Here is a 25,141-nt window from a genome sequence, read left to right as displayed (position 1 = left end):
TCAGCATGACATAGGTGTGACGTCAGCGGGTCAACTGGGTCGGCCAGGTCAAACCTAACTGGTGGGCCCTGTCTGTCAGTGTCACAACTAATTAACAGAATTATGTTAGTGCTAATTGACTGTTAGTGGGGCCTGGGCCCACATGTCAGTGACTAAACTAATTAAAATTAGTTAAAACTAATCTTCAACTGATTAGCAGACCGGCCCCATCGGTCATAGACTCAGGGGGGGTCTACCTGGGCCCACACGGGGGTCAAACAGGGTCAACTCGCCGGCGGCTTGACGCCGGCGACGACAGACGCGGCGGAGGGGCTCGGGTTTGCGTCTCCGGTGACCAAATCGACGGCGGAGAGCAGCTACGTGACGCGGGGAGCGAGCCGCGTCATTTGGTGGAGAAAGTGGAGCTCGGGGAGGCCGGGAACGACGCCGGCGACGACCTTGGCGGTCGCCGGAGTTCGGGCGAGGATGAACCTGAAGCTACGGGGCACGGCGAGGCGCGGGGAGTGGTGCGTTAGGCTCCTGGGAACGTGGTGAGTGTGGTGACTCGCTCGGAATCGACCTTACGCGCTTGTGGCCACGGCAGTGACATGGCCGGCGGAGCCGAGCTCTCGGCCGTGATGGCCAACAGGGTTAGAGGGCAGCTCGAGCGACGTGGCTAGGGGGAGGAGAGAGAGAAGCTCACGGTGAGTGCAGCGGGCGTCGTAGCGGGCTCGGGGAAGCTTGGGAGGTGGCAAAACGTCGAAGACGATCTCTGGTGACCGACAAGGGGAACGGCAGCGGCGGCGTTGCAGCGCGTCCGAGGCCTCGTGGCTCGTCGAGGAGGTCGAGGGAGATGTTGCGGAGCTCGTGGGCACGGTGGGGTGACATGGGGACGACGGTGGCTACGGCTACGGCGGCAAGACGATGGCGGCTGCGTCGGCAGGAAGATGGGGAGGGAGCCAGAGAGGGGGAGAGGCCACGAGGAGAGTGGGAAGAAAGAGGGGGAGACGTGGGGGTCGGCGTGGCACTCGTAGACGCCTCCAGGGCGTCGGCGGAAGCAGGAGGTGGCCGGCGTGTGGCCGCGGGCGCCGGCCACGCGCTCCTCGTCCTCCTGGCGACAGGAGGAGGACGACTGGCAAGAGCCAGTCGACTGGGCCGAGCCAGGTGGGCTGGTGGGCTGCGCCTGGTAAGTTTCTCTCTCCCTCTTTTTTTTCTGTTTGTCTTATTTATTTATTATTTCTGTAACCTCAGGGCTTTATTAAAAATACCAGGGCATTACCATAAATCATAAAATTAATCATGGCCACTGCTTAGAATATATCCAACAACAAACATTTTAGTTTATGATTATTTGAGCATTTAAAATTTTTTATAGCATTAAATGCCCAAATGCAAATACCATAAGGATTAATCCAATGACCTTTGATGTCCTAGAAAAATGTGCACCATTTTTGTCAAAGGTTTTAACCCAAAACAAAAAGGGTGGCCTTTTTAGAAGGGCATTTCAGGTTCATTGATAAAGTTTTTAGTAAACCCTAGTTGTTCCAGGGGGGTGCTGGGGGTTCTGTCATCCCCATTTCAAATTTAAAAGGAATTTAAACATGATGCACACTCTAATGCTTGAACTAACTAGGGTGTGACATTTTTGCACCGCCTAAACACGGATAACCTCGAGCGATGCTCGAGGGGCTATCTCCGTATTTTATTACAGTTGCATTATTGTTCGCCCCGGTGCCAGCCATAGTTGGCCCGAGAGATGGCCTCTTGGCCTGACATGTTCGTTCCCACAAACGGCTTAGTGGAGCGCACGGAACCGAAGACCCACTCTCAGCCACAAACCGCAACACGGCTGTTCGGCAAGCGAGAGCAAAAGCCGGAGGTCATCCCACGCGAATAACGTCCGGGAGAAAACGGTTCGGGCGACCCGGCCGTTTGCTTTATGAGTATCTGCTCGGTCGAATCTACACCCAGAGTCTGAGTACTGTACACTCCACTCCGCGGTCCACTCTCAGCCACAGACCGCAGCGCGGCTGTCCGGCAAGCGAGAGCACAAGCCAAAGAGCGGAGAGAACATGAAAAAGATTGAAGGGGGCTCGGAAGAAACCGAGTCGGCACCCTCCGCATACTTGCACTACTAAAAGAAAACGTTTGATATATCTGCGTGGACTAACTTTGTTTTTTGCATGATCATTTTCGTGGGGAACCCCCCTCCTCGCTCAGAGGCTCGGATGCTACACCCAGCGGGTGCACTAGCGCGCCCCCACTGGAAGCAAGCCGCGCCGGCTGCAGCCCGCAGCTGGCTATCATCGAAAACATCAGTCGGCGGACCCCGCGTCCACGCCCAACAGCATCAGTCAGCGGACCCCGCGTCCGTGCCCGACAGCTTCAGTCGGCGGACCTCACGACCACGCCTGACAGTACCAGCTGGCGGACTCCATGTCCACGCCTGGCAGCCTCGACGCCGCCGTCGGCTTCATCATCAACAGCAAGACCCTCCGCCCAACTTTTCCAAAGTTGCTCGGAGGCTACACCCAGCGGGTGCACTTGCGCGCCCCCACTCGGAACATGCCGCGCCTGTTGCATGCCCGCCGCCAGCTGCAACCGGCCCCTCGACGCCATCGTCTGCACCAACAATCGTGAAAAACCTCCGCCCAACTTTTCCATGTTGCCCGGAGGCTCGGAGGCTACACCCAGCGGGCATGCTTGCGCGCCCCCGCCGGAAGCAAGCCGCGCCGGCTGCGGTCCGTAGTCGGCCGTCATCGACATCGTCTACATCAACACCCGCTAAAAAACCTCCGCCCAACTTGGCCAAGTTGCCTGGAGGCTCGGAGGCTACTGTCGGAGTAATTGACCACGGGTACCCCGAAGACGGCGAGACAATATTTCAAGACATCGGGGCTAGCAAAGCCCCTCAGTCCGACTGCTCAGGCCGCCCCAGACGGCTCCTGTCCGACTGCACGGGCCGACTGCGCCAACCAGCCAGCTGCCCAAAATCAGCCACTGCATCGACCCGACACCGACAAGACAACCGTACCACGGCATCATCTACAGTGTACCTTGTCCCCTGGACATTGATTTATAAAATGCCTCAGGGGACAAGCATATCTTAGCTCTCAAGTTACCCATAACTTGAGATGTAAGCTACTCACTGTAGCTTACATATCAAGCCACCCCTATGCCCACTACTCCTATATAAAGGCACACATCCATCATCCAGGCGATGGACAAGGCACTCACGCCACACCCATTCGGCCACACTCGGCCACAAGAGCATGCATGCTCATTCTAGCCACTCACATATACGAAGTCAGGTGCCATTGGCACTGAATTCAGATACAGCTTCAGGAGCACCTTGTACTGCTAGATGTACATTCCACATATGTATTCAGACATGCAGGAGTAGGCGTATTATTTTTTGAGAGAGCCCCAAACCTAGGTAAACTAGCGTGTGCTACTCGCATACCCGTCTCTGAATATTCCACCGCAGTCTTGCCCTCACCTCAAGCCACCCTGTGGCATCTGTCGACTCGCGGTATCCCCTGCCGACTGACGCGAGAATACTCCGACAATCGTCACTGAGCTCGCATGCTACAAACATCCAGACAGACAACTAGAGACTTTATGGTAGCGTAAATCATGTCATCTACATTTTCAAAGTGTCAATGTAAATTTTGTCACCTCACTTCTGTATGTCGACGTTCTACCTGTCCCAGTGATCATCTGAATTAATTATTTCTTCTGATCCGAATTCAGTGACGCAGCCTCTGTACACGGATCAGAATAATCTATTGGCCTGTAGCCTAGAGTTTGCCGCCGAAACCAGATTGGACCGCCCATCAAAGTCTATAATTTCTATGTCACACCGTAATTCTGCTGCAGTTGAGGCCCTAGAAATGATAATAGTACGATGGTATCGTTCTTGAGCTTTAGCATAAGGAAGTAAGATGACGTTGGGCAAACCAAGTGCAAACTTACTGTTTCCGCACATAAGTTGTTTATAGATGGAGCACTGCTACGGAGACGACACTCTGCGGACGATTTTTGGACGACAAGTGTAGCAAGCCGTCCATGCATGGCACCAAACGGCTGCCCACCGCAGGATGGGGCATCGTGCAATGATCGTGCATTTCATTCATCGCGTGCAGAGCAGTTCCGTTATAGATGACATGCATTTTTACTTGAAGGCACGAGCCAACCTCTGATGGGATTCTTATCATGTCCTACTCACTCTTGTATGTTGTAATTAAAATCAAAGTTTTTATGTAGAACCCGCTTCATGTCCAGTTTTTGAACGTCAACTTTCTTCTTGTCTCGGCATTTGGTGGAAGGTTACAACGCGGTCCTGTATCGGTCCGCGGCGTGGTCTGGACATACTTTTCCCCGCAAAATGAAGACAAATATGGGTGAGTTTTGCGGGAGTCCGGAGGTCCTCATGACAAACCAAAAGTCACCATGTACCCCACCTCCTCGTCCGGATGGCAGAAGGCTACTGATTGGTGGAAGGCTAGCATGTTGGATGATTAGTATTTGGGCATTTTTGGCGGAAGCTTTGCAAATATAGTTGGGCATTTGGTGAAAGGTTACTTATTGCCATATGATTAGCATTAGGTAGAGGATGATTAGTATTTGGGCATTTTGCAAAAGCTTTGCAAATATATTTGGACATTTGGTGGAAGGTTACTTCTTGCCATATGATTAGCATTTGACAAGATGATTAGTTTTCTAGTAAGGTTCTTTATCACACGTTGGCGGAATGACAGAAGCTTCGAAAATAGATTTGGTCTTTTGGCGGAATGTTTGAAAATGACTAAGCCCATTTGGCTGAAGGAAGCTAGTTGTGGCGGAAGCTAGCATTGAAGAAAACTACACTGGCACATGGATTAATAGCCTTTCGTCAAACGAAACGCTACTAATCACAATTTTTTAAAGGGAATCATGTAGTTATTTGGCGGTTAAAATTTAACAGAGATAGACATTTACAGCTAGGGTTGGATGGCGGCCTCCCGCATCCCTATCCGCGAACTGGCCAACCCCCCTCCCCCTGTCCGTGGACAGATGCGGGAGAAAATTTGCGGGTTGCCGTTGAAGATACCCTAATATCTTTATCACAGCTCGTTTCCTTGGAGTTGTAGCCAACGGGATTAGCTAGCCTGGTAATAACCATATGTGGCAGTTGACCCAAGTAAGAGTGTACTAGGAAGAAATTATTAGGTTCGTGAGAAGCAGGAAGAACCAGAGGAGGATGAATAACTGCATAGCGAAAGCCTCTTTCATGCCGTGAGTCCATCGGTTCCGTTCTCAATCTCCTTGTGACTTTGTCGTAGCTACGTTGTACTATTTTCAATGATTTTATGTGCAGGCATTCAATTTGTTGCTGATCATAATGATTGCATTCTTTGTAAGTTGGGTCGGATTGGTTCCAAACATGTAGTTGTCCAAGTACACCACACAATCTTAGGAGCGCCAGCAGAGGACATGTCTTTTAATAAACAACAGAGGAGCAGTGCGAAACTTGTCTTTGAGGCTCTGATCAGAGAGTGGGTGTGAAATGGCCAAGCAACATCACAGACCGGGCTAGGTCATATTATGCTTTAGAATATATGTACGCTCCACCAGCTTAATGGACTCCATCCAGAAGTGGACATGGTTCCCTCAAAAAGAAAATTGGACATGGACCCAGCAAAGTAGCACTGTATATTAGAGTACGCGGACTCTGTGGTGCATCAACAAAAGTTTGAAGCTGCCTGCTTTGTATGCTTCCTGATGTTGCCACACATACATATCGCGTGCTTTATTATTGCCATGGCATGCTACGGTGCTTGATGATTGTTTGGATTACAATAGTACACAAAAGTAACACGGCAAAAGAACAAATAAATACCACCACCAGTATATAGTAAATGAGGTGAATGTGAGTAGGAACAACAACATAAACCGCCCTTGAATGGGGCCAGTAGGCTCATTCTAGAGCAATTCAGTTTCTTGTACCAAGTCACAATTAGTTTGTAGGTACTATCTTGTACTCTCCAAGGAGTAATAGTTGGGGTGCGTCAATTGCATCATCAATTTACTTGCTCTGTTTAGGTTACATCATGCCCTCATATATGCGAAGCTCCTTTCTATTTTTCAAGGGTATACGATGCTTTGTTCCATTTTTTACTTCATCCCTATATTGCCTCCTCGTTCCACTCCTCTTACACGCGCCACAAGAACAATACGCCTATTATAATGACAATAAGGCTTTGTTCTGAGGTCTAGTCCAGACGTAGCTAGTGCCTTCTAAGTACTTAATAAATGAGATTATTATTGGGTGAGGGAGCAAGCTGGGAATGTGCGGTTTCAGGAAAATGTATCGAAACTTGTTGTTTTTCTATGGCTCTTCTCTAGTGCTTGAAGTACCTACTTGAAGAAATCTGCCAAGAAATGCACCCATTGGCATCACAGGGGTCACTGGTGGATCAGGGCACATGTTTCTTCTCAGGGCATCACATAGATATCCAATAGTTCCTTGGCAACACAGGGTTGCCGGGGCCATCAGTTGTTCATGCGAGACATCAACATCATTCTATCAGGAATTGCGGTGGTTTTGTCGCACCGAAAGGCCAACAACCCCACGCTAGCAGCGCTAATACTCTCCACAAAATTGGTGTCGATGTTTATCTTGAAAGAATCCAACAGGGAGGAAAGAAGCATTGCTTTTGAAGATGTGACAATCAAAAATCTCTATTTTTCAGTGCAAATTTGCGCATTATAAGTGGCCAGCCATCCAAATAACATCTCGCCCGCATATGTTACTAATATTTTGGTCATTGATTGGATGACATTTCAAATAAGTTCAGAGCGCTAATAAGGGTGCAAGCATATGCCTTATTGTAGTCGCTTTGGCTATCTAGAAATGATTTGGGTTTCTACTTTACAGATTATTTTCCACTGTACACACTCACTTCATACGTGGTATACGCTGCACCGAAGGGAGTACCAAGTATTGTTTAAGGCAGTGTAAATGTGGTTTGTATGGGTGCCCAAGGGTTTTTTTATCCAATATGGGTGGTAGTATAATTTCTGAATCGGTCCACCACCTCCTTCGGTATAGGCATAGTGATTGGTCCTATACGACTCTGTTGTTGCCGATATGTTCGGCCCAGGATTATTCCAATCGTCTCTCATAGCCATACACAAAGCCTTCCCCTTTGTACAAGTCACAAGCACATGAAAGGTGCTCTCATCTTCGGCACCAGAAATTGAACACATATCTGAAAAAGCTTGGTAGTGTGCAACTCTATTAACCTGTACCGTTAAGCTATTGGATGCAGCTTCCCAGGCGCAGTTTCTTGGACCCACTAGAGATGTGCCATCTTACTTGGGTTGTTCTTTTCTTGTGTCTGACATTTTCCCACTCTCCTCGCCAAGAATACCTCCTTGATGCCACTCATTCCGAGGAAGTAAAGCAACAAAACCTTCTGCCTCTACATGGATATAACTAACGCAATGGTGCGCTCTAGCCGAGAGGATCAAACATGTATGACACACGGGAGTAAGAAATAGTTCCAAGAGTGTAGGTGTACAAGGAGAAAACGTAAGTAACATTTGACGACACTTTATGATGGGCTTGCAGTCGGGAACCCCTTGCAAAATTAAATGATACACATGCATGCCACATGTGTAAACGCTGAGAGTTCTTCAGTCTGCACCATGAATGTAGAGGACATAGTAAAAAGTGATATTAAGATTCATGATAATTCCATTGAATATTTACGTAAAATAGTTTTAGCTAGCCAGAATCCATGATAAGCCATTCTATTATTAAAAAAAGAATAATTTGAGGAATCTTCTCTTATTATGTTCGTGACTGTTAGGATTTAATTAATCCTATTAATCCCTGCTTTTCCTAACCGAGGCGGTTGCCTCACATCTCTTCGGTCGCATCCATTCAGGGGCTATATATATATATATATATATATATATATATATATATATATGTGTGTGTGTGTGTGTGTGTGTGTGTGTGTGTGTGTGTGTGTGTGTGTGTGTGTGTGTGTGTGTGTGTGTAAATGACATCATCAATAGGACAAACCATTCACTTTTACATATGTGACAAGGCTCTCTCGATTGTCTCTCCTTTCCCTTTCTAACATGTTATCAGCACGTAGTTTCTGTCTAAGAGCAATCCGGCCAAGAAAACAGCGGTTACACGCAACGGTAAGAGCAGTTCCGTGCGAGACGAAGCACCGGCCTCATGTCTCAGGGCTCTCCGTCATCGGCGATTGGAGGCCGGCACTAGGCGGTGCCCATCCCGACGATGCGGCGTGAGACGCTCAGCCACGACAACTCTCTTTACAAGGCGACAACGCAACGCGAGTGGGTGACCCCGTCGATCGCGGCGGCCGCAACAACGCAGCAACAAGCGATCGGCCAAAAAACGTTGAAGTTTTCAAGGACGGTATCGATCCATCTATACGGACCGATGATCTTGATGGATCAGTGCATGCTGCGCTCCCTTTTGTCTTGTTCCTAGTTTGATTAAACAAACATTACTAATGCACTGCGTTGTTGATTCGCCATGCATCAATTTGGAACAAGGAGATCTCAGGAGCATGATCAACGCAACAGTTGCATCATCAACGACAGCGCTCTCGGGCGTGGCGGCACCGTCGTCTACGTCGAGCCCATGGCATCCCAGAGACTTCGATGCAGCGGCCAAGGACAAGGCCATCTAGCCCTCTAGCACGGGCGGACGATGAGCGGCCGTGATGGCTGTAGCGGCGACGCCCTCGGGCATGGCAAACCGCAAACGGCGGCATCAGCAATAGCCGATTCCCAAGCGGCCGGCACGGTTCCTCCACGGCGCTGGCCTAACAGACGACAACGCGGAAACCAGCGGCCGGCTACATCCTCCGGCGCGTGGCACAAATTCAATCGAGCAATTTGGCCTACAAAGGAACAGAGGAGATGCCTCTCGATGGTGCTCGTCGGCACAGAAGCCATGGAGATCAGATCGGCAACTGCCTATCGATTTCACGGAAGCAGTTACCAAGAAGAGAACGAACAATGCCTCCGTGGCTATCGTCCATGGCAGCAAGGTATGATGGCCACAGCGGCCTCCTACGGCCTCAACCCCATCCCTCCTCCTCCCGGCGACGTGCCGCATCAGCGGCAGCGGTGCAGCGCCCACCACCACGGTGTTACCCCTCGCGCCCTCGCCCCAGCCATGGCGGGCAGCGCCCTCCCATGCTCCGGCTCGACGCACGGCACGTGGCCTGCACACTATTGCAGCCACGGCTATCCCGTAGCCGGCGTCGTCGTCTTAACCCGTCTGGATCGTGGCGGACACTCACAACGAGGCCTCCCCTCTAGACAGGCGGTGTTGGCGCAGCCCGAGGAAGAAGAAGCAAACACAGGTCTGGAGGTAGAAGAAGAACACACACAGGCTTTGGCACCGCACTCAACTTGTGCCACTTTTCTGTATTTCTTCTCGCATTTGATGCAACCGGTTACATGGCTTAAATAGCCGACTCACTTGGCTATCACACACAGCCACTAACCCACTACCTGCATGCACACACACGTACACCTATTCGTGGGCAAGCCACTAACGGCCTGATCCACATCACTGGTAGCTGACCATACAACTCGGCCAACGCCCGCTGCATGCATCCTTATCTCATCTAACTACTTCGGCCGCACACACACGATTCTGAAGCTTGAGTCATTCCTAAGTCTGTAGCACACTAGGAGCTTGCCCACAACGGCACACTCTGACGCAGGTCTCAACTAACTGCATCCGCTTCTAGCTCCAACGCTCATCTACCACACGACTCAGCCGCTGCGACTCTAGGGAGCTTTGCTGCTAACACATTTATACAGACTACACGTACGTGCTTGGTACTCAGCTGATGCTAACTCAACTACATGCATGAACGAACTAATGCAATGAAATAAACATGATGAATACCTAGACAACAAGGTTTACTCTATCAGGCGGCAGCGCCCGTATCGCGGCCACGGGCGTCGCCTTCGCGTGACCAGTCCTTCCGGTTGCACAACTTCCGACAGACAACGTAGCCTCGTCTGCTCTCGGCAACGGCACGTCCACCCAAAGCGTGCCGCCTATGATGCTAGATGCGGCGAAGGACGGCTCGGTGCGGAGAGCCCCTCCCGTAGCGGCAGCGTGGCTCGCCCTCCATGCCGGCGACTCGACGCCGTTCCCACACAATGGTGGTGTAGTGGAGTACAACGGCAAAACGAATCCTTCGATTCGTAACCACGCATGGAGAAGGCCGATGGAGGCTTATCTCTTTGCCGTTTTTCAGTTCTACCATCGAGGTTTTACTGATTCACGGATTAGGACATGTTCAATGTATTTGCTCTCTAGCAATTCCTACAACATGTTCTTTACCGGTACAACAACAATGTTTTGCGATTGAGATTAAATTTTCTCGCATAACAATATTTATTTTGCGATTGAGAAAAAATATTTTTTTCTCTCACAAAACAATCTCAATGTGATTGAGATTTTTTTTTTGAACCGGGCCTTAACCCCTTTCCATTACATTCATAACGGAAATACATAGTTCAGTGACCATAGACCCAACATCAAACCGGCATAAGGAAACTAGAAAGGGGAAGGCGAGTCCAAAGCATCACTGAAACCCACCATGGGCACTCCTCATTGAGCAGCCCACTGTGGGGCGAAAACCCAGCAACGCTCTCGATCACGCTAGCCTCTAGGACCTAAACATAAAGGTTGAAACCAACAGGAAACCCGCAACAGTTCATAATCTCCAAGGCTCACAAACGAGCAGGAAGACACTCGCGCAGGAGTGAGACAACTATCCTGGCAAAAGTAAAACCGTAGCATCGGAGAGAGCATCAGTCCCTCGCTGATTTCGTTGGAGCCGCACATATTCTCATCATTGTCGAAGCATTGGACCCGAGCATCTTGGCTCCGCGCTTCATGGCCTCCCAATCATCACCAGCCAGCAAACCCGCCCAGTATGTCAAAAAACCACAAGCAGCCTACACCACATTAAATGGAGTCTTAAGCATTTTTTGTTCAAAAGTAGCCTGGTTGCGACAGTTCCAGAATGTCCAGCAAACAGCTGCCAAACCAAAGGTGTAAAACTTAGCCCCATCAGGAAGGAATATGTAACACCAGGAGAAGTACTGCCAGATATTGTTCGGGCAAAGAGATGTGCCCAACACACACCCAACCGTCCTCCAAACCACCCGAGCCACAGGACAAGTGAAAAAAAGATGTTGCAAAGTTTCAACATCTTTGCAGAACAAGCATCTAGGATTGCCTTCCCAATTTCGCCTCTCCATGACTTCTCGCGTCAGAATTGCGTCTTAAAACAATTGCCAAATAAAGATTTGGATTTTGAGGGGAATCTTAGCTTTCCAGATCCACCTGTAATCACACCCAACCAGGTGCCTTTCCAAATAGGTGTAGACCGATTTGGTCGAGAACTTACTTTTTTTGCTCAGAGTCCAGCTAATCTGATCAGATTCACCAGATAAATGCCAGGAGTTAACCACCCTAACAAGATCGTTCCACTGATCCGTAAGGGGAGGATGTAGGTTTTTTCTAAAGAGATCATTGCCCTTGATTTTTCTAAACTCAGCAACAGTGATTTCCTAATAATTGCATATGCTGAATAAGGCCGGAAATTGGTCTCGCAAAGGAGCATCACCCCTGATAGGGCCATTCCATACTCTGGCCATATTCCCAAAATTCAAAATCACTTTCCTTCCTGCCAAGTATACCTCCTTTACTTTCATAATAGCTTTCCAGATGGGGGAATCCCCAAATTTACTTTTCACCGAGGGCACCGTATCATTTCTGAAATATTTAGAACGGATCACGTCCTGCCAAAGGGCTTGTTGAGTTTCTAGTTTCCACCACCACTTGGTGAGGAGACTAATAGTCTGTCTATGTAGATCTTTAACTCCTAATCCTCCTTTGTTCTTAGATCTACAGATTCTAGACCACTTGACCAAGTGATATCTTCTACGACCATCAGTCTCTTACCAAAAGAACTTTTTTCGATGCTTATCTAATCTTTCAATAATCTTCTTAGGAAGCATAAACATAGACATGTAGTAGAAGATGACACTAGTAAGGGAAGAGTTGAGTAGGGTCAGTCTTCCCCCTGAAGACGCCGCATTACCAATCCAGGATTCACAACACCTGAGGAATTTATCATCAACAAAGCTCCAGTCTAAAGCATGGAGAGTGGAATAGCTCACAGGCACCCCTAAGTATTTCATAGGGAAGTGCCCGAGCTGGCAATTGAAGAGTTTAGAGTAGAAAGTTAGTATGTCATCATTTCCCCCTATACATAAGATTTCGCTCTTCAGGAAATTTATTTTTAGCCCGGACATGAGCTCAAAGTTATATAGCAAGAGCTTTAGATTGACCGCAGCTTCTTTGTCATGCTCAAAGCAAATGACAGTATCGTCTGCATACTGAAGGATAGCTACACCCCCATTAATCAGGTCCGGGGCCAAACCTGTCAGCATTTTTTCTTTTTGAGCATTAAGGATCATTTTTGATAGGGCTTCCACAGCCATATTGAACAAAAAAGGTGAGTACGGGTCCCCTTGCCGCACCCCTTTGTAATTCTGGAAATAAGGACCTTTTTCATTATTCAACTTAATGCTAACAGTCCCATTATTAAGGATTTTCTGGACCCAGCCACACCACATAGGGCCAAAACCCATGTTCCTATGACACTCAAGAAGGAAATCCCAATTGATTTTATCGTAGGCTTTTTCGAAGTCTAGTTTCAACACCACACCAACTCTTTTTTTTTTCGCTGCGCGTGGTGAAGAATTTCATGCAGGGTCAAAATGCCATCCATAATGTTTCTATGTTTTATGAAGGCGTTTTGATGTTTGCCGATGAGCATATCAGCAAAAATAGCCAGTCTATTGTCCAAAACTTTAGTGATAAATTTTTACGGGCAACGGAGAAGGCAAATAGGTCTATATTGCTGGATTTTCTTAGCTCCATTCATTTTGGGGATAAGGGTGATCACCTGACAACCCACAAGTATAGGGGATCGCAATAGTTTTCGATAAGTAAGAGTGTCGAACCCAACGAGGAGCTAAAGGCAGAACAAATATTCCCTCAAGTTCTATCGACCACCGATAGAACTCTACGCACACTTGACGTTCGCTTTACCTAGAACAAGTATGAAACTAGAAGTACTTTGTAGGTGTTGTTGGATAGGTTTGCAAGATAATAAAGAGCGCGTAAATAAAAGCTAGGGGCTGCTGCCTCTTGAGCACTGCGTTGGTTTTCCCCGAAGAGGAAGGGATGATGCAGCAAAGTAGCGTAAGTATTTCCCTCAGTTTTTGAGAACCAAGGTATCAATCCAGTAGGAGGCTACACGCGAGTCCCTCGTACCTACACAAAACAAATAAATCCTCGCAACCAACGCAAATAGGGGTTGTCAATCCCTATAAGGCCACTTACGAGAGTGAGATCTGATAGATATGATATAGATAATATTTTTGGTATTTTTGTGATAAAGATGCAAAGTAAAATAAAGGCAAAGTAAATAGCAAAGGAAATAACTAAGTAGTAGGAGATTAATATGATAAAGATAGTCCCGGGGGGCCATAGGTTTCACTACTGGCTTCTCTTGAGAGCATAAGTATTCTACCGTGGGTGAACAAATTACTGTTGAGCAATTGACAGAATTGAGCATAGTTATGAGAATATCTAGGCATGATCATGTATATAGGCATCACGTCCGAGACAAGTAGACTGACTCCTGCCTGCATCTACTACTATTACTCCACTCATCGACCGCTATCCAGCATGCATCTAGAGTATTAAGTTAAAAACAGAGTAACGCCTTAAGCAAGATGACATGATGTAGAGGGATAGACTCATGCAATATGAAGAAAACCCCATCTTGTTATCCTCGATGGCAACAATACAATGCGTGCCTTGCTGCCCCTACTGTCACTGGGAAAGGACACCGCAAGATTGAACCCAAAGCTTAGCACTTCTCCCATTGCAAGAAAGATCAATCTAGTAGGCCAAACCAAACTGATAATTCGAAGAGACTTCCAAAGATAACCAATCATACATAAAAGAATTCAGAGAAGATTCAAATATTGTTCAGAGATAGACTTGATCAGAAACCCATAATTCATCGGTCTCAACAAACACACCGCAAAAAGAAGATTACATCGAATAGATCTCCACAAGAGAGGGGGAGAACATTGTATTGAGATCCAAAAAGAGAGAAGAAGCCATCAAGCTACTAACTATGGACCCGTAGGTCTGAAGTAAGCTACTCACACTTCATCGGAGGGGCTATGGTGTTGATGTAGAAGCCCTACGTGATCGATACCCCCTCCGGCGGAGCTCCAGAATAGGCCCGAAGATGGGATCTCGTGGATACAGAAAGTTACGGCGGTTGAATTAGGGTTTTGGCTCCGTTTCTGATTGTTTGGGGGTACGTGGATATATATAGGAGGAAGGAGTACGTCGGTGGAGCAACATGGGGCCCACGAGGGTGGAGGGCGCGCCTGGGGTAGGCAGGCGCGCCCCCTACCTCGTGGCCTCCTCTCTCGTGCCTTGACGTAGGGTCCAAGTCTCCCGGGTCTTGTTCGTTGAGAAAATCATGTTCCCGAAGGTTTCATTCCGTTTGAACTCCGTTTGATATTCCTTTTCTTCAAAACCCTAAAGCAGGCAAAAAAACAGCAATTCTGGGCTGGGCCTCCGGTTAATAGGTTAGTCCCAAAAATAATATAAAAGTGGATAATAAAGCCCAATAATGTCCAAAATAGTAGATAATATAGCATGGAGCAATCAAAAATTATAGATACGTTGGAGACGTATCAAGCATCCCCAAGCTTAATTCCTGCTCGTCCTCGAGTAGGTAAATGATAAAAACAGAATTTTTAATGCGCAGTGCTACTTGGCATAATTTTAATATAATTATTCTTAATTGCGGTATGAATATTCAGGTCCGAAAGATTCAAGACAGAAGTTCATATTGACATAAAAATAATAATACTTCAAGCATACTAACTAAGCAATTATGTCTTCTCAAAATAACATGGCCAAAGAAAGTTCATCCCTACAAAATCATATGGTTTAGTCATGTTTCATTTTCGTCACACAAGAATGCTCTCATCATGCACAACCCTGATGACAAGCCAAGCAATTGTTTCAAACTTTAGTAATCTCAAACCTATAAACTTTCACGCAATATATGAGCGCGAGCCATGGACATAGCACTATGGGTGGAATAGAATATAATGAGGGGGGTTATGTGGAGAAGAAAAAAGGAGAAAGTCTCACATCAACGAGGCTAATCAATGGGCTATGGAGATGCCCACCGATTGATGTTAATGCAAGGAGTAGGGATTGCCATGCAACGGATGCACTAGAGCTATAAATGTATGAAAGCTCAACAAAAGAAACTAGTGGGTGTGCATCCAACTTTCTTGCTCACGAAGACCTAGGGCACTTGAGGAGGCCCATTGTTGGAATATCCAAGCCAAGTTCTATAATGAAAAATTCCCACTAGTATATGAAAGTGACAAAACAAGAAACTCTCTAACATGAAGATTAAGGTGCTACTTTGAAGCACAAGTGTGGCAAAGGATAGTAACATTGTCCCTTCTCTCTTTTTCTCTCATTTTTTTTGGGCCTTCTCTTTTTTATGGCCTTTCTCTTTTTTCCTCACTTGGGACAATGCTCTAGAAAATGATGATCATCACACTTCTATTTATTTACAACTCAATGATTACAACTCGATACTAGAACAAAAAGATGACTCTATATGAATGCCTCCGGCGGTGTACCGGGATATGTAATGATACATGAGTGACATGTATGAAAGAATTATGAACGGTGGCTTTGCCACAAATACTATGTCAACTACATGATCATGCTAAGCAATATGACAATAATGAATGTGTCATGATGAACAGAATGATGGAAAGTTGCATGGAAATATATCTCGGAATGGCTATGGAAATGCCATAATAGGTAGGTATGGTGGTTGTTTTGAGGAAGATATAAGGAGGTTTATGTGTGAAAGAGCGTATCATATCACGGGGTTTGGATGCACCGGCGAAGTTTGTGCCAACTCTCAATGTGAGAAAGGGCAATGCACGGTACCGAAGAGGCTAGCAAGGATGGAAGGGTGAGAGTGCATATAATCCATGGACTCAAGATTAGTCATAAAGAACTCACATACTTATTTCAAAAATCTACAAGTCATCAAAAACCTCAGTACTACGCGCATGCTCCTAGGGGGATAGATTGGTAGGAAAAGACCATCGCTCGTCCCCGACCGCCACTCATAAGGAAGACAATCAAATAACACCTCATGTTTCAAATTTGTTGCATAACGTTTACCATACGTGCATGCTACGGGACTTGCAAACTTCAACACAAGCATTTCTCAATTTCACAACTACTCAACTAGCACGACTTTGATATTATTACCTCCATATCTCAAAACAATCATTAAGCATCAAACTTCTCTTAGTATTCAAAACACTCTTAAGAAAATTTTACTAACTTTGAATACCTAGCATATTAGGATTTTAAGCAAATTACCATGCTATTAAGACTCTCAAAATAATCTAAGTGAAGCATGAGAGATCAATAGTTTCTATAAAACATATCCACCACCGTGCTCTAAAAGATATATGTGAAGTACTAGAGCAAAATTATATAACTCAAAAGATATAATCGAAGCACATAGAGTATTTTAACAAATTCCAAATCATATATAGCTCTCTAAAAAGGTGTGTACAGCAAGGATGATTGTGGTAAACTAACAAGCAAAGACTCAAATCATACAAGACGCTCCAAGCAAAACACATATCATGTGGCGAATAAAAATATAGCTCCAAGTAAAGTTACCGATAGAAGTAGACGAAAGAGGGGATGCCTTCTGGGGCATCCCCGAGCTTTGGCTTTTATGTGTCCTTAGATTATCTTGGGGGTGCCATGGGAATCCCCAAGCTTAGGCTCTTGCCACTCCTTGTTCCATAATCCATCAAATCTTTACCCAGAACTTGAAAACTTCACAACACAAAACTTAAAGTAGAAAATCTCGTGAGCTCCGTTAGCGAAAGAAAACAAAAGACCACTTCAAGGTACTGTAATGAAATTATTCTTTATTTATATTTGTATTATACCTACTGTATTCCAACTTTTTTATGGTTTATAAACTATTTTACTAGACATAGATTCATCAAAATAAGCAAACAACACACGAAAAACAGAATCTGTCAAAAACAGAACAGTCTGTAGTAATCTGTAGCTAGCGCAATATCTGGAACCCCAAAAATTCTAAAATAAATTGATGGACGTGATTAATTTATCTATTAATCATCTTCAAAAATAATTAACTAAATATCACTTTCCAAATAAAAATTACAGCAGTTCTCGTGAGCGCTAAAGTTTCTGTTTTTTTACAGCAAGTTCAACAAGACTTTCCCCAAGTCTTCCCAACGGTTCTACTTGGCACAAACACTAATTAAACACAAAAAAACACAACCAAAACAGAGGTTAGATAAATTATTTATTACTAAACAGGAGCAAAAATCAAGGAATAAAAATAAAATTGGGTTGCCTCCCAACAAGCGCTATCGTTTAACGCCCCTAGCTAGGCATAACAAGCAAGAATAGATCTAGGTATTGCCATAATAGTAAGATAGATTATTAAAACTCATCTCATATTCTCTACGTTCAGCTTCAAGCTTTCTTTGAGGCAAGAAAAATTAATCAAAAGGGCTAAATTTAATGGGACAAAAGTCCCCAAGATCAACCTTGGGAGGTATAGGTTCCTCCTTTGGTCCTTCATATTGCACAACCAATTCATCATTATAAGCATTCTTTTGACAGAACTTTGTGAGCCTATATTCAAGAGAATATCCTAGTTCATTATTTCGAATAGCCAAATCATCATTAACTTCAGAGATTCTGTCAACTAAAACATTGGCAGGAACCCTTTTTCTAAGATTTTCATTGAAAGCAACATAGTCTAGAGATTGAAAACGCATTATTTCTTCTTGATCAAAGAGGATAGCCTCTATGGGAGGACGACAAGCGTCCACCCTATAATGCACAAAGATTTCTTTGGCCTCTTTTATTATGAATCTAAACTCATGAGCCAAAAAGATAGTAGCGGCACGCTTAACAGAGGAATGCTCAATATTAGAAAATTCCAGAAAAATCCTTTGTATGGAAGGATGCATGTGCATGAATTGTCTTTCAAGTTCAACTACAAGAATGGCAATAGCGTCCGCAAGACTACTAGTTCTATGAAGGATATAACTACCCATAGAAGGTAAAGCACCGGCACAAGTAAAGAAATCTTGAATAACTCCTTTTCCAATAATATTACCACTACCAACACGAAATCTTTTTGTATGTGAGATAGTGGGTTCTTTAGTAGGAGCATCAGAATTATTATCAACAATAGTTTCCCCAATTTCAGACATAGAGGTAGAAGGTAAAGGACTAGCCATAACGGCAAGCAAACAAACTAACACACAAGCAAACAAAAAGCAAGTGGGTAGAAAGAGGCAAATAGAAAAAGAGAGGGAGGATAGAGAGAGAGAGAGAGAGAGAGAGAGAGAGAGAGAGGGCAAATAAAATGGCAAGGGTGAAGTGGGGGAGAGGAAAACGAGAGGAAAATGGCAAATAATGTAATGCGTGAGATAAGGGTATGTGACGGGTACTTGGTATGTTGACTTTTGCGAAGACCTCCCCGGTAATGACGCCAGAAATCCTTCTTGCTACCTCTTGAGCACTGCGTTGGTTTTCCCCAAAGAGGAAGGGATGATGCAGCAAAGTAGCGTAAGTATTTCCCCTTAGTTTTTTAGAACCAAGGTATCAATCCAGTAGGGGGCTACGCGCAAGTCCCTCGTACCTGCACAAAACAAATAAATCCTCGCAACCAACTCAAATAGGGGTTGTCAATCCCTATAAGGCCACTTACGAGAGTGAGATCTGATAGATATGATATAGATAATATTTTTGGTATTTTTGTGATAAAGATGCAAAGTAAAATAAAGGCAAAGTAAATAGCAAAGGAAATAACGAAGTAGTAGGAGATTAATATGATAAAGATAGACCAGGGGCCATAGGTTTCACTAGTGGCTTCTCTCGACAACATAAGTATTCTACGGTGGGTGAACAAATTACTGTTGAGCAATTGACCGAATTGAGCATAGTTATGAGAATATCTAGGCATGATCATGTATATAGGCATCACGTCCGAGACAAGTAGACCGACTCCTGCCTGCATCTACTACTATTACTCCACTCATCGACCGCTATCCAGCATGCATCTAGAGTATTAAGTTAAAAACAGAGTAACGCCTTAAGCAAGATGACAAGATGTAGAGGGATAGACTCATGCAATATGAAGAAAACCCCATCTTGTTATCCTCGATGGCAACAATACAATACGTGCCTTGCTGCCCCTACTGTCACTGGGAAATGACACCGCAAGATGGAACCCAAAGCTAAGCACTTCTCCCATTGCAAGAAAGATCAATCTAGTAGGCCAAACCAAACTGATAATTCGAAGAGACTTGCAAAGATAACCAATCATACATAAAAGAATTCAGAGAAGATTCAAATATTGTTCAGAGATAGACTTGATCATAAACCCACAATTCATCGATCTCAACAAACACACCTCAAAAAGAAGATTACATCGAATAGATCTCCACAAGAGAGGGGGAGAACATTGTATTGAGATCCAAAAAGAGAGAAGAAGCCATCAAGCTACTAACTATGGACCCGTAGGTCTGAAGTAAACTACTCACACTTCATCGGAGGGGCTATGGTGTGGATGTAGAAGCCCTCCGTGATCGATGCCCCCTCCGGCGGAGCTCCGGAACAGGCCCCAAGATGGGATCTCGTGGATACAGAAAGCTACGTCGGTGGAATTAGGGTTTTGGCTCCGTTTCTGATCGTTTGGGGGTACGTGGATATACATAGGAGGAAGGAGTACGTCGGTGGAGCAACAGGGGCCCACGAGGGTGGAGGGCGCGCCTGGGTTGGCAGGCGCGCCCCCTACCTCGTGGCCTCCTCTCTTGTGCCTTGACCTAGCTAGGGTCCAAGTCTCCCGGGTCTTGTTCGTTGAGAAAATCACGTTCCCGAAGGTTTCATTCCGTTTGGACTCCGTTTGTTATTCCATTTCTTCGAAACCCTAAAACAGGCAAAAAAACATCAATTCTGGGCTGGGCCTCCGGTTAATAGGTTAGTCCCAAAAATAATATAAAAGTGGATAATAAAGCCCAATAATGTCCAAAATAGTAGATAATATAGCATGGAGCAATAAAAAATTATAGATACGTTGGAGACGTATCAGAGGCTGTTTAGATAAAGACACAACTAAGTTAATTTTAGTAAAGAGCTTTTTGTTACGAGAAAGTTATTTATCCCTAGGCAATCGATAACTAGACCGGTAATCATTATTGCAATTTTATATGAGGGAGAGGCATAAGCTAACTTACTTTCTCTACTTGGATCATATGCACTTATGATTCGAACTCTAGCAAGCATCCGCAACTAGTAAAGATCATTAAGGCAAAACCCAACCATAGCGTTAAAGTATCAAGTCCTCTTTATCCCACACGCAACAACCCCCTTACTTGGGTTTGTGTTTCAGTCACTCATGCAACCCACTATAAGAGAATCATGAACGTATTGCAACACCCTACAACGTGGATCCCTCACGCTTGCGCGACACGGAGAGCACCATAGGACAGCACCAATAATAGCACATGCAACTCAAACCAATCTTGATCATCAAATAGCCATAGGACAAAACTGATCTACTCAAACATCATAGGATAGCCATACATCATTGGGAAATAATATATAGCGTTGAGCACCATGTTTAAGTAGAGATTAGAGTGGGTAAGAGAGAGTTTACACCGCTGCATAGGGGGGAAGAGTTGGTGATGATGGCTGTGAAGTTGTTGGTGAAGATTGTGGTGATGATGATGGTCCCCGGTGACACTCCGGTGTCACCGGAAGCGAGGGGGAGAGAGCCCCCTCCCTCTTCTTCTTCCTTGACCTCCTCCCTAGATGGGAGAAGGGTTTCCCCTCTGGTCCATGGCCTCCATGACGTGGGAGGGGCAAGAGCCCCTCCGAGATTGGATCTGTCTCTCTCTCTGTGTGTGTTTCTGCGTTCTTTGATTCTTCCCTTTCACCGTTTCTTATATTCCTGGAGATCCGTAACTCCGATTGGGCTGAAATTTTAACACGATCTCTATCCGGATATTAGCTTTCTTGCGGCGGAAGAAGGGAACCAACCGCCTTATGGGGTGGCCACGAGGGTCAGGGGCGCACCCCTGCCTCGTGGCCCCCTCAGGCATCGTCTCGCGTGGATTTTTCTTCCCAAAAATCATATATATTCCAAAAAAAATCTCCGTCAGTTTTTATCCCGATTGGACTCCGTTTGATATGGATATTCTGCGAAACAAAAAACATGCAACAAACAGGAACTGGCACTGGGCACTGGATCAATATGTTAGTCCCAAAAATAATATAAAAAGTTGCCAAATGTATATGAAAGTTGTAGAATATTGGCATGGAACAATCAAAAATTATAGATACGATGGAGACAGATCAGCATCCCCAAGCTTAATTCCTGCTCGTCCTCGAGTAGGTAAATGATAAAAAGATATTTTTTATGTGGAATGCTACTAGCATAATCTTGATCACATATCTAATCATGGCATGAATATTAATATACGAGTGATTCAAAGCAATAGTCTATCATTTGACATAAAAATAATAATACTTCAAGCCTACTAATAAAGCAATCATGTCTTTTCAAAATAACATGGCCAAAGAAAGTTATCCCTACAAAATCATATAGTCTGGCTATGCTCCATCTTCACCACAAAAAATATTCAAATCATGCACAACCCCGATGACAAGTCGAGCAATTGGTTCATACTTTTAAACGTGCTTTAGCTTTTTCAACCCTCACGCGATACATGAGCGTGAGCCATGGACATAGCACTATAGGTGAAATAGAATATGATGGTGGAGGTTGTGCGGAGAAGACAAAAAGGGAGAAAGTCTCACATCGACGCGGCTAATCAACGGGCTATGGAGATGCCCATCAATTGATGTCAGTGTGAGGAGTAGGGATTGCCATGCAACGGATGCACTAGAGCTATAAGTATATGAAAGTTCAAACTGAAACTAAGTGGGTGTGCATCCAACTTGCTTGCTCATGAAGACCTAGGGCATTTGAGGAAGCCCATCGTTGGAATATACAAGCCAAGTTCTATAATGAAAAATTCGCACTAGTATATGAAAGTGATAACTCAAGAGACTCTCTATGTGAAGAACATGGTGCTACTTTTAAGCACAAGTGTGGTAAAAGGATAGTAACATTGCCCCCTTTTCTTTTCTTTTTCTTTTTTTTGGCGGGCTTCTTTGGCCCCTTTTTTTATTTAGGCTTCTTTGGCATCTCTTTTTTTGGGGCAATGCTCTAATAATGATGATCATCACACTTTTATTTAATTACAACTCAATATTACAACTCGATACTAGAACAAAGATATGACTCTATATGAATGCCTCCGGCGGTGTACCGGCATGTGCAATGATCTAGCGTAGCATTGACATCAAAGAACGGACAAGCCATGAAAACATCCTACTAGCTATCTTACGATCATGCAAAGCAATATGACAATGAATGCTCAAGTCATGTATATGATGATGATGGAAGTTGCATGGCAATATATCTCGGAATGGCCATGGAAATGCCATAATAGGTAGGTATGGTGGCTGTTTTGAGGAAGATATAAGGAGGCCTATGTGTGACAGAGCGTATCATATCACGGGGTTTGGATGCACCGACGAAGTTTGCACCAACTCTCGAGGTGAGAAAGGGCAATGCACGGTACCGAAGAGGCTAGCAATGATGGAAGGGTGAGAGTGCGTATAATCCATGGACTCAACATTAGTCATAAAGAACTCACATGCTTATTGCAAAAGTTTATTAGCCCTCGAAGCAAAGTACTACTACGCATGCACCTAGGGGGATAGATTGGTAGGAAAAGACCATCGCTCGTCCCCGACCGCCACTCATAAGGAAGACAATCAATAAATACCTCATGCTCTGACTTCGTTAGATAACGGTTCACCATACGTGCATGCTACAGGAATCACAAACCTCAACACAAGTATTTCTAATAATCCACAACTACCCACTAGCATGACTCTAATATCACCATCTTTATATCGCAAAACTATTGCAAGGAATCAAACATATCATATTCAGTGATCTACAAGTTTTATGTAGGATTTTATGACTAACCATGTGAATGACCAGTTCCCTGTCATCTCTCTAAATAGATATAAGTGAAGCAAGAGAGTTTAATTCCTTCTACAAAAGATATGCCCACGCTCTAACAAATATAAGTGAAGCAAAAGAGCATTCTACAAATGGCGGTTTTCTATGTAAAGAGAAACACGCAATCCAAACATTAAATGATATAAGCGAAGCACATGAAGCATTCTATAAAGCCATACTCAAAAGATATAAGTGAGGTGAAATGAGAATTCTATAAATCAACCAAGGACTATCTCATACTAGCATGGTTCATAAAACAAAAATGAAAAATAAATGCAAAAGACGCTCCAAGATTGCACATATCACATGAACGAAACGAATCCGAAAACATACCGATACTTGTTGAAGAAAGAGGGGATGCCTTCCGGGGCATCCCAAGCTTAGACGCTTAAGTCTCCTTGAATATTTACTTGGGGTGCCTCGGGAATCCCCAAGATTGAGCTCTTGCCTCTCTTCCTTCTTCTCACATCGAGACCTTCTCGATCATCGAACACTTCATCCACATAAAACTTCAACAGAAAACTCGGTAAGATCCGTTAGTATAATAAAGCAAATCACTACTCTAAGTACTGTTGCAAACCAATTCATATTTTGTTTTTGAATTGTTTATACTGTAATATATCCTTTTCATGGCTTAATCCACTGATATAAATCGATGGTTTCATCAAAACAAGCAAACTATGCATCAAAAACAGAATCTGTCTAAAACAGAACAGTCTGTAATAATCTGAACATTAACCATACTTCTTATACTTGAAAACTTCTACCAAAATTAGGAAAAATAAAAAATTTCTATAGAAAGACATTACAAAAATAATCATAACCATTTGACATTCCATCTAAAAATGTAAAATCGTGCACTGCAGCCAAAGTTTCTATCCTGCACCGTACAAACCATCAAGCAAAGTAAACATCCTAAAGGCAAACCTTGGCACATTATTTTTATAATACAATGGAATTGTACAAGGGGATAATTATTTTTATTGAAAAGTTTCTGTAATCAAGATTCACAAAGTTTCCATGAGCATGAACAAAGTTCAAGGAGCTCTCCCACTTCAACAATGCTCGTCTTTCTCACTTTCACTTTCCTTTTTGAAAAAGTTTTGGGTTCCCCTCTTTATTTTTGTTGTTTTTAAACTATATAAAAGCACTAGACAGAAATAAATGACTCTCTAAAACTTCCGGGTTGTCTCCCTGGCAGCGCTTTCTTTAAAGCCATTAAGCTAGGCATATAGTGCTCAAGTAGTGAATCCACCCGGATCCCAAGGTATATCAAAGCCAATTTTAATTAACAATGATTTGTAATTTAATAGCAAGCACAAAGTAACATATATCATGCAATGACAAAGTCTAACTCTCTTCCTATGCATCGGCATGTCATAAAAGAACTATTCATGCACACATAGTAAAGGCCAATGCATAGTATAAACAGTTTCTTGCAATTTTATCGTATTGGAAACATAGAGAGGTGGAGATATAGTTCCTCTCTCATAATAATTGCAAGCAGGAGCATCAAACACATGCATATTATATTCATCAAAATCATCATGTGTAGTAGTAAAAGGCAACCCATCAATATAATCCTTAATAAGCACAAACTTCTCCGATATAGTGTAGTTTGGAGAATTCAAAAAGATAATAGGACTATCATGTGTGGGTGCAATAGAAACAATTTCATGTTTAACATAAGGAACTATAGCAAGTACATATCCATAAGCATAATTCATATTGGCATCTTGGCCACAAGCATAGAAAGCATCATCAAAAAGGGATATTTCAAGAGA

The sequence above is a fragment of the Triticum dicoccoides genome, chromosome 5A (genome assembly GCF_002162155.2).
Source record: "Triticum dicoccoides isolate Atlit2015 ecotype Zavitan chromosome 5A, WEW_v2.0, whole genome shotgun sequence".
Lineage (NCBI taxonomy): Eukaryota > Viridiplantae > Streptophyta > Magnoliopsida > Poales > Poaceae > Triticum > Triticum dicoccoides.
Note: the sequence above shows the minus strand (reverse complement) of the source record.